The sequence below is a fragment of the Hemitrygon akajei genome, chromosome 8, assembly GCF_048418815.1.
Source record: "Hemitrygon akajei chromosome 8, sHemAka1.3, whole genome shotgun sequence".
NCBI classification, from domain to species: Eukaryota; Metazoa; Chordata; class Chondrichthyes; order Myliobatiformes; family Dasyatidae; genus Hemitrygon; species Hemitrygon akajei.
The window spans coordinates 67898910-67914432 of NC_133131.1; positions in this window are offsets into that span (position 1 = coordinate 67898910).

Consider the following 15523-nt stretch of genomic DNA (forward strand, 5'->3'; position numbering starts at 1 on the left):
CGATGGACGGGTGGGATTATTAACAACACTAAGGGCCCTGTGTACACAGCGCTCCTGATAAATGTCCCGATGGACGGGTGGGATTATTAACAACACTAAGGGCCCTGTGTACACAGTGCTCCTGATAAATGTCCCGATGGATGGGTGGGATTCTTAACAACACTAAGGGCCCTGTGTACACAGCGCTCCTGATAAATGTCCCGATGGATGGGTGGGATTATTAACAATACCAAGGGCCCTGTGTACACAGCGCTCCTGATAAATGTCCCGATGGACGGGTGGGATTATTAACAATACTAAGGGCCCTGTGTACACAGTGCTCCTGAGAAATGTCCCGATGGACGGGTGGGATTATTAACAATACTAAGGGCCCTGTGTACACAGTGCTCCTGAGAAATGTCCCGATGGACGGGTGGGATTATTAACAATACAAAGGGCCCTGTGTACACAGTGCTCCTGAGAAATGTCCCGATGGACGGGTGGGATTATTAACAATACTAAGGGCCCTGTGTACACAGTGCTGCTGATAAATGTCCCGATGGACGGGTGGGATTATTAACAACACTAAGGGCCCTGTGTACACAGTGCTCCTGATAAATGTCCCGATGGACGGGTGGGATTATTATCAATACTAAGGGCCCTGTGTACACAGCGCTCCTGAGAAATGTCCCGATGGACGGGTGGGATTATTAACAATACAAAGGGCCCTGTGTACACAGCGCTGCTGAGAAATGTCCCGATGGACGGGTGGGATTATTAACAATACTAAGGGCCCTGTGTACACAGCGCTCCTGATAAATGTCCCGATGGACGGGTGGGATTATTAACAATACTAAGGGCCCTGTGTACACAGCGCTCCTGATAAATGTCCCGATGGACGGGTGGGATTATTAACAATACTAAGGGCCCTGTGTACACAGTGCTCCTGAGAAATGTCCCGATGGACGGGTGGGACTATTAACAACACTAAGGGCCCTGTGTACACAGCGCTGCTGAGAAATGTCCCGATGGACGGGTGGGATTATTAACAATACTAAGGGCCCTGTGTACACAGCGCTCCTGATAAATGTCCCGATTGACGGGTGGGATTATTAACAACACTAAGGGCCCTGTGTACACAGCGCTCCTGATAAATGTCCCGATGGACGGGTGGGATTATTAACAATACTAAGGGCCCTGTGTACACAGTGCTCCTGATAAATGTCCCGATGGACGGGTGGGATTATTAACAACACTAAGGGCCCTGTGTACACAGCGCTGCTGAGAAATGTCCCGATGGACGGGTGGGATTATTAACAATACTAAGGGCCCTGTGTACACAGTGCTGCTGATAAATGTCCCGATGGACGGGTGGGATTATTAACAACACTAAGGGCCCTGTGTACACAGTGCTGCTGATAAATGTCCCGATGGACGGGTGGGATTATTAACAACACTAAGGGCCCTGTGTACACAGTGCTCCTGATAAATGTCCCGATGGACGGGTGGGATTATTATCAATACTAAGGGCCCTGTGTACACAGCGCTCCTGAGAAATGTCCCGATGGACGGGTGGGATTATTAACAACACTAAGGGCCCTGTGTACACAGCGCTGCTGAGAAATGTCCCGATGGACGGGTGGGATTATTAACAATACTAAGGGCCCTGTGTACACAGTGCTGCTGATAAATGTCCCGATGGACGGGTGGGATTATTAACAACACTAAGGGCCCTGTGTACACAGTGCTGCTGATAAATGTCCCGATGGACGGGTGGGATTATTAACAACACTAAGGGCCCTGTGTACACAGTGCTCCTGATAAATGTCCCGATGGACGGGTGGGATTATTAACAATACTAAGGGCCCTGTGTACACAGTGCTGCTGATAAATGTCCCGATGGACGGGTGGGATTATTAACAACACTAAGGGCCCTGTGTACACAGCGCTCCTGAGAAATGTCCCGATGGACGGGTGGGATTATTAACAATACAAAGGGCCCTGTGTACACAGCGCTGCTGAGAAATGTCCCGATGGACGGGTGGGATTATTAACAATACTAAGGGCCCTGTGTACACAGCGCTCCTGATAAATGTCCCGATGGACGGGTGGGATTATTAACAACACTAAGGGCCCTGTGTACACAGCGCTGCTGAGAAATGTCCCGATGGACGGGTGGGATTATTAACAATACTAAGGGCCCTGTGTACACAGTGCTCCTGAGAAATGTCCCGATGGACGGGTGGGATTATTAACAATACTAAGGGCCCTGTGTACACAGCGCTCCTGAGAAATGTCCCGATGGACGGGTGGGATTATTAACAATACAAAGGGCCCTGTGTACACAGTGCTGCTGAGAAATGTCCCGATGGACGGGTGGGATTATTAACAATACTAAGGGCCCTGTGTACACAGCGCTCCTGATAAATGTCCCGATGGACGGGTGGGATTATTAACAACACTAAGGGCCCTGTGTACACAGCGCTGCTGAGAAATGTCCCGATGGACGGGTGGGATTATTAACAACACTAAGGGCCCTGTGTACACAGTGCTCCTGATAAATGTCCCGATGGACGGGTGGGATTATTAACAACACTAAGGGCCCTGTGTACACAGCGCTGCTGAGAAATGTCCCAATGGACGAGTGGGATTATTAACAATACTAAGGGCCCTGTGTACACAGTGCTGCTGATAAATGTCCCGATGGACGGGTGGGATTATTAACAACACTAAGGGCCCTGTGTACACAGTGCTCCTGATAAATGTCCCGATGGACGGGTGGGATTATTTTCAATACTAAGGGCCCTGTGTACACAGCGCTCCTGAGAAATGTCCCGATGGACGGGTGGGATTATTAACAACACTAAGGGCCCTGTGTACACAGCGCTGCTGAGAAATGTCCCGATGGACGGGTGGGATTATTAACAATACTAAGGGCCCTGTGTACACAGTGCTGCTGAGAAATGTCCCGATGGACGGGTGGGATTATTAACAATACTAAGGGCCCTGTGTACACAGTGCTGCTGATAAATGTCCCGATGGACGGGTGGGATTATTAACAACACTAAGGGCCCTGTGTACACAGTGCTCCTGATAAATGTCCCGATGGACGGGTGGGATTATTATCAATACTAAGGGCCCTGTGTACACAGCGCTCCTGAGAAATGTCCCGATGGACGGGTGGGATTATTAGCAATACAAAGGGCCCTGTGTACACAGCGCTGCTGAGAAATGCCCCGATGGACGGGTGGGATTATTAACAATACTAAGGGCCCTGTGTACACAGCGCTCCTGATAAATGTCCCGATGGACGGGTGGGATTATTAACAACACTAAGGGCCCTGTGTACACAGCGCTGCTGAGAAATGTCCCGATGGACGGGTGGGATTATTAACAATACTAAGGGCCCTATGTACACAGTGCTCCTGATAAATGTCCCGATGGACGGGTGGGATTATTAACAATACTAAGGGCCCTGTGTACACAGCGCTCCTGAGAAATGTCCCGATGGACGGGTGGGATTATTAACAATACTAAGGGCCCTGTGTAGACAGCGCTCCTGATAAATGTCCCGATGGACGGGTGGGATTATTAACAATACTAAGGGCCCTGTGTACACAGCGCTCCTGATAAATGTCCCGATGGACGGGTGGGATTATTAACAATACTAAGGGCCCTGTGTACACAGCGCTCCTGAGAAATGTCCCGATGGACGGGTGGGATTATTAACAACACTAAGGGCCCTGTGTACACAGCGCTCCTGAGAAATGTCCCGATGGACGGGTGGGATTATTAACAATACTAAGGGCCCTGTGTACACAGCGCTCCTGATAAATGTCCCGATGGACCGGTGGGATTATTAACAATACTAAGGGCCCTGTGTACACAGTGCTCCTGAGAAATGTCCCGATGGACGGGTGGGATTATTAACAACACTAAGGGCCCTGTGTACACAGTGCTCCTGAGAAATGTCCCGATGGACGGGTGGGATTATTAACAATACTAAGGGCCCTGTGTACACAGCGCTCCTGATAAATGTCCCGATGGACGGGTGGGATTATTAACAATACCAAGGGCCCTGTGTACACAGCGCTCCTGAGAAATGTCCCGATGGACGGGTGGGATTATTAACAACACTAAGGGCCCTGTGTACACAGTGCTGCTGAGAAATGTCCCGATGGACGGGTGGGATTATTAACAACACTAAGGGCCCTGTGTACACAGCGCTCCTGAGAAATGTCCCGATGGACGGGTGGGATTATTAACAACACTAAGGGCCCTGTGTACACAGCGCTCCTGATAAATGTCCCGATGGACGGGTGGGATTATTAACAATACTAAGGGCCCTGTGTACACAGCGCTCCTGATAAATGTCCCGATGGACGGGTGGGATTATTAACAATACTAAGGGCCCTGTGTACACAGTGCTCCTGAGAAATGTCCCGATGGACGGGTGGGATTATTAACAACACTAAGGGCCCTGTGTACACAGTGCTCCTGAGAAATGTCCCGATGGACGGGTGGGATTATTAACAATACTAAAGGCCCTGTGTACACAGTGCTGCTGATAAATGTCCCGATGGACGGGTGGGATTATTAACAACACTAAGGGCCCTGTGTACACAGTGCTCCTGATAAATGTCCCGATGGACGGGTGGGATTATTATCAATACTAAGGGCCCTGTGTACACTGCGCTCCTGAGAAATGTCCCGATGGACGGGTGGGATTATTAACAATACTAAGGGCCCTGTGTACACAGCGCTGCTGAGAAATGTCCCGATGGACGGGTGGGATTATTAACAATAATAAGGGCCCTGTGTACACAGCGCTGCTGAGAAATGTCCCGATGGACGGGTGGGATTATTAACAACACTAAGGGCCCTGTGTACACAGCGCTGCTGAGAAATGTCCCGATGGACGGGTGGGATTATTAACAATACTAAGGGCCCTGTGTACACAGTGCTCCTGATAAATGTCCCGATGGACGGGTGGGATTATTAACAATACTAAGGGCCCTGTGTACACAGCGCTCCTGAGAAATGTCCCGATGGACGGGTGGGATTATTAACAATACTAAGGGCCCTGTGTACACAGCGCTCCTGAGAAATGTCCCGATGGACGGGTGGGATTATTAACAATACTAAGGGCCCTGTGTACACAGCGCTCCTGATAAATGTCCCGATGGACGGGTGGGATTATTAACAATACTAAGGGCCCTGTGTACACAGCGCTCCTGATAAATGTCCCGATGGACGGGTGGGATTATTAACAATACTAAGGGCCCTGTGTACACAGTGCTCCTGAGAAATGTCCCGATGGACGGGTGGGATTATTAACAACACTAAGGGCTCTGTGTACACAGCGCTGCTGAGAAATGTCCCGATGGACGGGTGGGATTATTAACAATACTAAGGGCCCTGTGTACACAGCGCTCCTGATAAATGTCCCGATGGACGGGTGGGATTATTAACAACACTAAGGGCCCTGTGTACACAGCGCTGCTGAGAAATGTCCCGATGGACGGGTGGGATTATTAACAATACTAAGGGCCCTGTGTACACAGTGCTCCTGATAAATGTCCCGATGGACGGGTGGGATTATTAACAACACTACGGGCCCTGTGTACACAGCGCTGCTGAGAAATGTCCCGATGGACGGGTTGGATTATTAACAATACAAAGGGCCCTGTGTACACAGTGCTGCTGATAAATGTCCCGATGGACGGGTGGGATTATTAACAACACTAAGGGCCCTGTGTACACAGTGCTGCTGATAAATGTCCCGATGGACGGGTGGGATTATTAACAACACTAAGGGCCCTGTGTACACAGTGCTCCTGATAAATGTCCCGATGGACGGGTGGGATTATTATCAATACTAAGGGCCCTGTGTACACAGCGCTCCTGAGAAATGTCCCGATGGACGGGTGGGATTATTAACAACACTAAGGGCCCTGTGTACACAGCGCTGCTGAGAAATGTCCCGATGGACGGGTGGGATTATTAACAATACTAAGGGCCCTGTGTACACAGTGCTGCTGAGAAATGTCCCGATGGACGGGTGGGATTATTAACAATACTAAGGGCCCTGTGTACACAGTGCTGCTGATAAATGTCCCGATGGACGGGTGGGATTATTAACAACAGTAAGGGCCCTGTGTACACAGTGCTCCTGATAAATGTCCCGATGGACGGGTGGGATTATTATCAATACTAAGGGCCCTGTGTACACAGCGCTCCTGAGAAATGTCCCGATGGACGGGTGGGATTATTAACATTACAAAGGGCCCTGTGTACACAGCGCTGCTGAGAAATGTCCCGATGGACGGGTGGGATTATTAATAATACTAAGGGCCCTGTGTACACAGCGCTCCTGATAAATGTCCCGATGGACGGGTGGGATTATTAACAACACTAAGGGCCCTGTGTACACAGCGCTGCTGAGAAATGTCCCGATGGACGGGTGGGATTATTAACAATACTAAGGGCCCTGTGTACACAGTGCTCCTGATAAATGTCCCGATGGACGGGTGGGATTATTAACAATACTAAGGGCCCTGTGTACACAGCGCTCCTGAGAAATGTCCCGATGGACGGGTGGGATTATTAACAACACTAAGGGCCTGTGTACACAGCGCTCCTGATAAATGTCCCGATGGACGGGTGGGATTATTAACAATACTAAGGGCCCTGTGTACACAGCGCTCCTGATAAATGTCCCGATGGACGGGTGGGATTATTAACAATACTAAGGGCCCTGTGTACACAGCGCTCCTGAGAAATGTCCCGATGGACGGGTTGGATTATTAACAACACTAAGGGCCCTGTGTACACAGCGCTCCTGAGAAATGTCCCGATGGACGGGTGGGATTATTAACAATACAAAGGGCCCTGTGTACACAGCGCTCCTGATAAATGTCCCGATGGACGGGTGGGATTATTAACAACACTAAGGGCCCTGTGTACACAGTGCTCCTGATAAATGTCCCGATGGACGGGTGGGATTATTAACAACACTAAGGGCCCTGTGTACACAGCGCTGCTGATAAATGTCCCGATGGATGGGTGGGATTATTAACAATACCAAGGGCCCTGTGTACACAGCGCTCCTGATAAATGTCCCGATGGACGGGTGGGATTATTAACAACACTAAGGGCCCTGTGTACACAGTGCTCCTGATAAATGTCCCGATGGATGGGTGGGATTATTAACAACACTAAGGGCCCTGTGTACACAGCGCTCCTGATAAATGTCCCGATGGACGGGTGGGATTATTAACAACACTAAGGGCCCTGTGTACACAGCGCTCCTGAGAAATGTCCCGATGGACGGGTGGGATTATTAACAATACTAAGGGCCCTGTGTACACAGCGCTCCTGATAAATGTCCCGATGGACGGGTGGGATTATTAACAATACTAAGGGCCCTGTGTACACAGTGCTCCTGAGAAATGTCCCGATGGACGGGTGGGATTATTAACAACACTAAGGGCCCTGTGTACACAGTGCTCCTGAGAAATGTCCCGATGGACGGGTGGGATTATTAACAATACTAAGGGCCCTGTGTACACAGCGCTCCTGATAAATGTCCCGATGGACGGGTGGGATTATTAACAATACCAAGGGCCCTGTGTACACAGCGCTCCTGAGAAATGTCCCGATGGACGGGTGGGATTATTAACAACACTAAGGGCCCTGTGTACACAGTGCTGCTGAGAAATGTCCCGATGGACGGGTGGGATTATTAACAACACTAAGGGCCCTGTGTACACAGCGCTCCTGAGAAATGTCCCGATGGACGGGTGGGATTATTAACAACACTAAGGGCCCTGTGTACACAGCGCTCCTGATAAATGTCCCGATGGACGGGTGGGATTATTAACAATACTAAGGGCCCTGTGTACACAGCGCTCCTGATAAATGTCCCGATGGACGGGTGGGATTATTAACAATACTAAGGGCCCTGTGTACACAGTGCTCCTGAGAAATGTCCCGATGGACGGGTGGGATTATTAACAATACTAAGGGCCCTGTGTACACAGTGCTCCTGAGAAATGTCCCGATGGACGGGTGGGATTATTAACAACACTAAGGGCCCTGTGTAAACAGTGCTCCTGAGAAATGTCCCGATGGACGGGTGGGATTATTAACAATACTAAAGGCCCTGTGTACACAGTGCTGCTGATAAATGTCCCGATGGACGGGTGGGATTATTAACAACACTAAGGGCACTGTGTACACAGTGCTCCTGATAAATGTCCCGATGGACGGGTGGGATTATTATCAATACTAAGGGCCCTGTGTACACTGCGCTCCTGAGAAATGTCCCGATGGACGGGTGGGATTATTAACAATACTAAGGGCCCTGTGTACACAGCGCTGCTGAGAAATGTCCCGATGGACGGGTGGGATTATTAACAATAATAAGGGCCCTGTGTACACAGCGCTGCTGAGAAATGTCCCGATGGACGGGTGGGATTATTAACAACACTAAGGGCCCTGTGTACACAGCGCTGCTGAGAAATGTCCCGATGGACGGGTGGGATTATTAACAATACTAAGGGCCCTGTGTACACAGTGCTCCTGATAAATGTCCCGATGGACGGGTGGGATTATTAACAATACTAAGGGCCCTGTGTACACAGCGCTCCTGAGAAATGTCCCGATGGACGGGTGGGATTATTAACAATACTAAGGGCCCTGTGTACACAGCGCTCCTGAGAAATGTCCCGATGGACGGGTGGGATTATTAACAATACTAAGGGCCCTGTGTACACAGCGCTCCTGATAAATGTCCCGATGGACGGGTGGGATTATTAACAATACTAAGGGCCCTGTGTACACAGCGCTCCTGATAAATGTCCCGATGGACGGGTGGGATTATTAACAATACTAAGGGCCCTGTGTACACAGTGCTCCTGAGAAATGTCCCGATGGACGGGTGGGATTATTAACAACACTAAGGGCCCTGTGTACACAGCGCTGCTGAGAAATGTCCCGATGGACGGGTGGGATTATTAACAATACTAAGGGCCCTGTGTACACAGCGCTCCTGATAAATGTCCCGATGGACGGGTGGGATTATTAACAACACTAAGGGCCCTGTGTACACAGCGCTGCTGAGAAATGTCCCGATGGACGGGTGGGATTATTAACAATACTAAGGGCCCTGTGTACACAGTGCTCCTGATAAATGTCCCGATGGACGGGTGGGATTATTAACAACACTAAGGGCCCTGTGTACACAGCGCTGCTGAGAAATGTCCCGATGGACGGGTTGGATTATTAACAATACAAAGGGCCCTGTGTACACAGTGCTGCTGATAAATGTCCCGATGGACGGGTGGGATTATTAACAACACTAAGGGCCCTGTGTACACAGTGCTGCTGATAAATGTCCCGATGGACGGGTGGGATTATTAACAACACTAAGGGCCCTGTGTACACAGTGCTCCTGATAAATGTCCCGATGGACGGGTGGGATTATTATCAATACTAAGGGCCCTGTGTACACAGCGCTCCTGAGAAATGTCCCGATGGACGGGTGGGATTATTAACAACACTAAGGGCCCTGTGTACACAGCGCTGCTGAGAAATGTCCCGATGGACGGGTGGGATTATTAACAATACTAAGGGCCCTGTGTACACAGTGCTGCTGAGAAATGTCCCGATGGACGGGTGGGATTATTAACAATACTAAGGGCCCTGTGTACACAGTGCTGCTGATAAATGTCCCGATGGACGGGTGGGATTATTAACAACACTAAGGGCCCTGTGTACACAGTGCTCCTGATAAATGTCCCGATGGACGGGTGGGATTATTATCAATACTAAGGGCCCTGTGTACACAGCGCTCCTGAGAAATGTCCCGATGGACGGGTGGGATTATTAACATTACAAAGGGCCCTGTGTACACAGCGCTGCTGAGAAATGTCCCGATGGACGGGTGGGATTATTAACAATACTAAGGGCCCTGTGTACACAGCGCTCCTGATAAATGTCCCGATGGACGGGTGGGATTATTAACAACACTAAGGGCCCTGTGTACACAGCGCTCCTGATAAATGTCCCGATGGACGGGTGGGATTATTAACAATACTAAGGGCCCTGTGTACACAGCGCTCCTGAGAAATGTCCCGATGGACGGGTTGGATTATTAACAACACTAAGGGCCCTGTGTACACAGTGCTCCTGATAAATGTCCCGATGGACGGGTGGGATTATTAACAACACTAAGGGCCCTGTGTACACAGTGCTCCTGATAAATGTCCCGATGGACGGGTGGGATTATTATCAATACTAAGGGCCCTGTGTACACAGCGCTCCTGAGAAATGTCCCGATGGACGGGTGGGATTATTAACAACACTAAGGGCCCTGTGTACACAGCGCTGCTGAGAAATGTCCCGATGGACGGGTGGGATTATTAACAATACTAAGGGCCCTGTGTACACAGTGCTGCTGAGAAATGTCCCGATGGACGGGTGGGATTATTAACAATACTAAGGGCCCTGTGTACACAGTGCTCCTGATAAATGTCCCGATGGACGGGTGGGATTATTAACAATACTAAGGGCCCTGTGTACACAGTGCTCCTGAGAAATGTCCCGATGGACGGGTGGGATTATTAACAATACTAAGGGCCCTGTGTACACAGCGCTCCTGAGAAATGTCCCGATGCACGGGTTGGATTATTAACAACACTAAGGGCCCTGTGTACACAGCGCTCCTGAGAAATGTCCCGATGGACGGGTGGTATTATTAACAATACAAAGGGCCCTGTGTACACAGCGCTCCTGATAAATGTCCCGATGGACGGGTGGGATTATTAACAACACTAAGGGCCCTGTGTACACAGTGCTCCTGATAAATGTCCCGATGGACGGGTGGGATTATTAACAACACTAAGGGCCCTGTGTACACAGCGCTGCTGATAAATGTCCCGATGGATGGGTGGGATTATTAACAATACCAAGGGCCCTGTGTACACAGCGCTCCTGATAAATGTCCCGATGGACGGGTGGGATTATTAACAACACTAAGGGCCCTGTGTACACAGTGCTCCTGATAAATGTCCCGATGGATGGGTGGGATTATTAACAACACTAAGGGCCCTGTGTACACAGCGCTCCTGATAAATGTCCCGATGGACGGGTGGGATTATTAACAACACTAAGGGCCCTGTGTACACAGCGCTCCTGAGAAATGTCCCGATGGACGGGTGGGATTATTAACAATACTAAGGGCCCTGTGTACACAGCGCTCCTGATAAATGTCCCGATGGACCGGTGGGATTATTAACAATACTAAGGGCCCTGTGTACACAGTGCTCCTGAGAAATGTCCCGATGGACGGGTGGGATTATTAACAACACTAAGGGCCCTGTGTACACAGTGCTCCTGAGAAATGTCCCGATGGACGGGTGGGATTATTAACAATACTAAGGGCCCTGTGTACACAGCGCTCCTGATAAATGTCCCGATGGACGGGTGGGATTATTAACAATACTAAGGGCCCTGTGTACACAGCGCTCCTGAGAAATGTCCCGATGGACGGGTGGGATTATTAACAACACTAAGGGCCCTGTGTACACAGTGCTGCTGAGAAATGTCCCGATGGACGGGTGGGATTATTAACAACACTAAGGGCCCTGTGTACACAGCGCTCCTGAGAAATGTCCCGATGGACGGGTGGGATTATTAACAACACTAAGGGCCTGTGTACACAGCGTTGCTGAGAAATGTCCCGATGGACGGGTGGGATTATTAACAACACTAAGGGCCCTGTGTACACAGCGCTGCTGATAAATGTCCCGATGGACGGGTGGGATTATTAACAATACTAAGGGCCCTGTGTACACAGCGCTCCTGAGAAATGTCCCGATGGACGGGTGGGATTATTAACAACACTAAGGGCCTGTGTACACAGCGCTCCTGAGAAATGTCCCGATGGACGGGTGGGATTATTAACAACACTAAGGGCCTGTGTACACAGCGTTGCTGAGAAATGTCCCGATGGACGGGTGGGATTATTAACAACACTAAGGGCCCTGTGTACACAGCGCTCCTGATAAATGTCCCGATGGACGGGTGGGATTATTAACAACACTAAGGGCCTGTGTACACAGCGTTGCTGAGAAATGTCCCGATGGACGGGTGGGATTATTAACAACACTAAGGGCCTGTGTACACAGCGTTGCTGAGAAATGTCCCGATGGACGGGTGGGATTATTAACAACAATAAGGGCCCTGTGTACACAGTGCTCCTGAAAAATGTCCCGATGGACGGGTGGGATTATTAACAATACTAAGGGCCCTGTGTACACAGCGCTCCTGATAAATGTCCCGATGGACGGGTGGGATTATTAACAATACTAAGGGCCCTGTGTACACAGCGCTCCTGAGAAATGTCCCGATGGACGGGTGGGATTGTTAACAACACTAAGGGCCCTGTGTACACAGCGCTGCTGATAAATGTCCCGATGGATGGGTGGGATTATTAACAATACCAAGGGCCCTGTATACACAGCGCTCCTGAGAAATGTCCCGATGGACGGGTGGGATTATTAACAATACAAAGGGCCCTGTGTACACAGTGCTCCTGAGAAATGTCCCGATGGACGGGTGGGATTATTAACAACACTAAGGGCCCTGTGTACACAGCGCTCCTGATAAATGTCCCGATGGACGGGTGGGATTATTAACAATACTAAGGGCCCTGTGTACACAGCGCTCCTGATAAATGTCCAGATGGACGGGTGGGATTATTAACAATACAAAGGGCCCTGTGTACACAGTGCTCCTGAGAAATGTCCCGATGGATGGGTGGGATTATTAACAATACTAAGGGCCCTGTGTACACAGTGCTCCTGAGAAATGTCCCGATGGACAGGTGGGATTATTATCAATACAAAGGGCCCTGTGTGCACAGCGCTCCTGAGAAATGTCCCGATGGACAGGTGGGATTATTATCAATACAAAGGGCCCTGTGTACACAGTGCTCCTGAGAAATGTCCCGATGGACGGGTGGGATTATTAACAATACTAGGGGCCCTGTGTACACAGTGCTGCTGATAAATGTCCCGATGGACGGGTGGGATTATTAACAACACTAAGGGCCCTGTGTACACAGTGCTCCTGATAAATGTCCCGATGGACGGGTGGGATTATTATCAATACTAAGGGCCCTGTGTACACAGCGCTCCTGAGAAATGTCCCGATGGACGGGTGGGATTATTAACAATACAAAGGGCCCTGTGTACACAGCGCTGCTGAGAAATGTCCCGATGGACGGGTGGGATTATTAACAATACTAAGGGCCCTGTGTACACAGCGCTCCTGATAAATGTCCCGATGGACGGGTGGGATTATTAACAACACTAAGGGCCCTGTGTACACAGCGCTGCTGAGAAATGTCCCGATGGACGGGTGGGATTATTAACAATACTAAGGGCCCTGTGTACACAGTGCTCCTGATAAATGTCCCGATGGACGGGTGGGATTATTAACAATACTAAGGGCCCTGTGTACACAGCGCTCCTGAGAAATGTCCCGATGGACGGGTGGGATTATTAACAATACAAAGGGCCCTGTGTACACAGTGCTGCTGAGAAATGTCCCGATGGACGGGTGGGATTATTAACAATACTAAGGGCCCTGTGTACACAGCGCTCCTGATAAATGTCCCGATGGACGGGTGGGATTATTAACAATACTAAGGGCCCTGTGTACACAGCGCTCCTGATAAATGTCCCCATGGACGGGTGGGATTATTAACAATACTAAGGGCCCTGTGTACACAGTGCTCCTGAGAAATGTCCCGATGGACGGGTGGGATTATTAACAATACTAAGGGCCCTGTGTACACAGTGCTCCTGAGAAATGGCCCGATGGACGGGTGGGATTATTAACAACACTAAGGGCCCTGTGTACACAGCGCTCCTGATAAATGTCCCGATGGACGGGTGGGATTATTAACAATACAAAGGGCCCTGTGTACACAGTGCTCCTGAGAAATGTCCCGATGGACGGGTGGGATTATTAACAACACTAAGGGCCCTGTGTACACAGCGCTCCTGATAAATGTCCCGATGGACGGGTGGGATTATTAACAATACTAAGGGCCCTGTGTACACAGCGCTCCTGATAAATGTCCCGATGGACGGGTGGGATTATTAACAATACAAAGGGCCCTGTGTACACAGTGCTCCTGAGAAATGTCCCGATGGACGGGTGGGATTATTAACAATACTAAGGGCCCTGTGTACACAGTGCTGCTGATAAATGTCCCGATGGACGGGTGGGATTATTAACAACACTAAGGGCCCTGTGTACACAGCGCTGCTGAGAAATGTCCCGATGGACGGGTGGGATTATTAACAATACTAAGGGCCCTGTGTACACAGTGCTCCTGATAAATGTCCCGATGGACGGGTGGGATTATTAACAATACTAAGGGCCCTGTGTACACAGCGCTCCTGAGAAATGTCCCGATGGACGGGTGGGATTATTAACAATACAAAGGGCCCTGTGTACACAGTGCTGCTGAGAAATGTCCCGATGGACGGGTGGGATTATTAACAATACTAAGGGCCCTGTGTACACAGCGCTCCTGATAAATGTCCCGATGGACGGGTGGGATTATTAACAATACTAAGGGCCCTGTGTACACAGCGCTCCTGAGAAATGTCCCGATGGACGGGTGGGATTATTAACAACACTAAGGGCCTGTGTACACAGCGCTCCTGAGAAATGTCCCGATGGACGGGTGGGATTATTAACAACACTAAGGGCCTGTGTACACAGCGCTCCTGATAAATGTCCCGATGGACGGGTGGGATTATTAACAATACTAAGGGCCCTGTGTACACAGCGCTCCTGATAAATGTCCCGATGGACGGGTGGGATTATTAACAACACTAAGGGCCCTGTGTACACAGCGCTCCTGATAAATGTCCCGATGGACGGGTGGGATTATTAACAACACTAAGGGCCCTGTGTACACAGCGCTCCTGATAAATGTCCCGATGGACGGGTGGGATTATTAACAATACTAAGGGCCCTGTGTACACAGCGCTCCTGATAAATGTCCCGATGGACGGGTGGGATTATTAACAATACAAAGGGCCCTGTGTACACAGTGCTCCTGATAAATGTCCCGATGGACGGGTGGGATTATTAACAACACTAAGGGCCCTGTGTACACAGCGCTCCTGAGAAATGTCCCGATGGACGGGTTGGATTATTAACAACACTAAGGGCCCTGTGTACACAGCGCTCCTGAGAAATGTCCCGATGGACGGGTGGGATTATTAACAATACAAAGGGCCCTGTGTACACAGCGCTCCTGATAAATGTCCCGATGGACGGGTGGGATTATTAACAACACTAAGGGCCCTGTGTACACAGTGCTCCTGATAAATGTCCCGATGGACGGGTGGGATTATTAACAACACTAAGGGCCCTGTGTACACAGCGCTGCTGATAAATGTCCCGATGGATGGGTGGGATTATTAACAATACCAAGGGCCCTGTGTACACAGCGCTC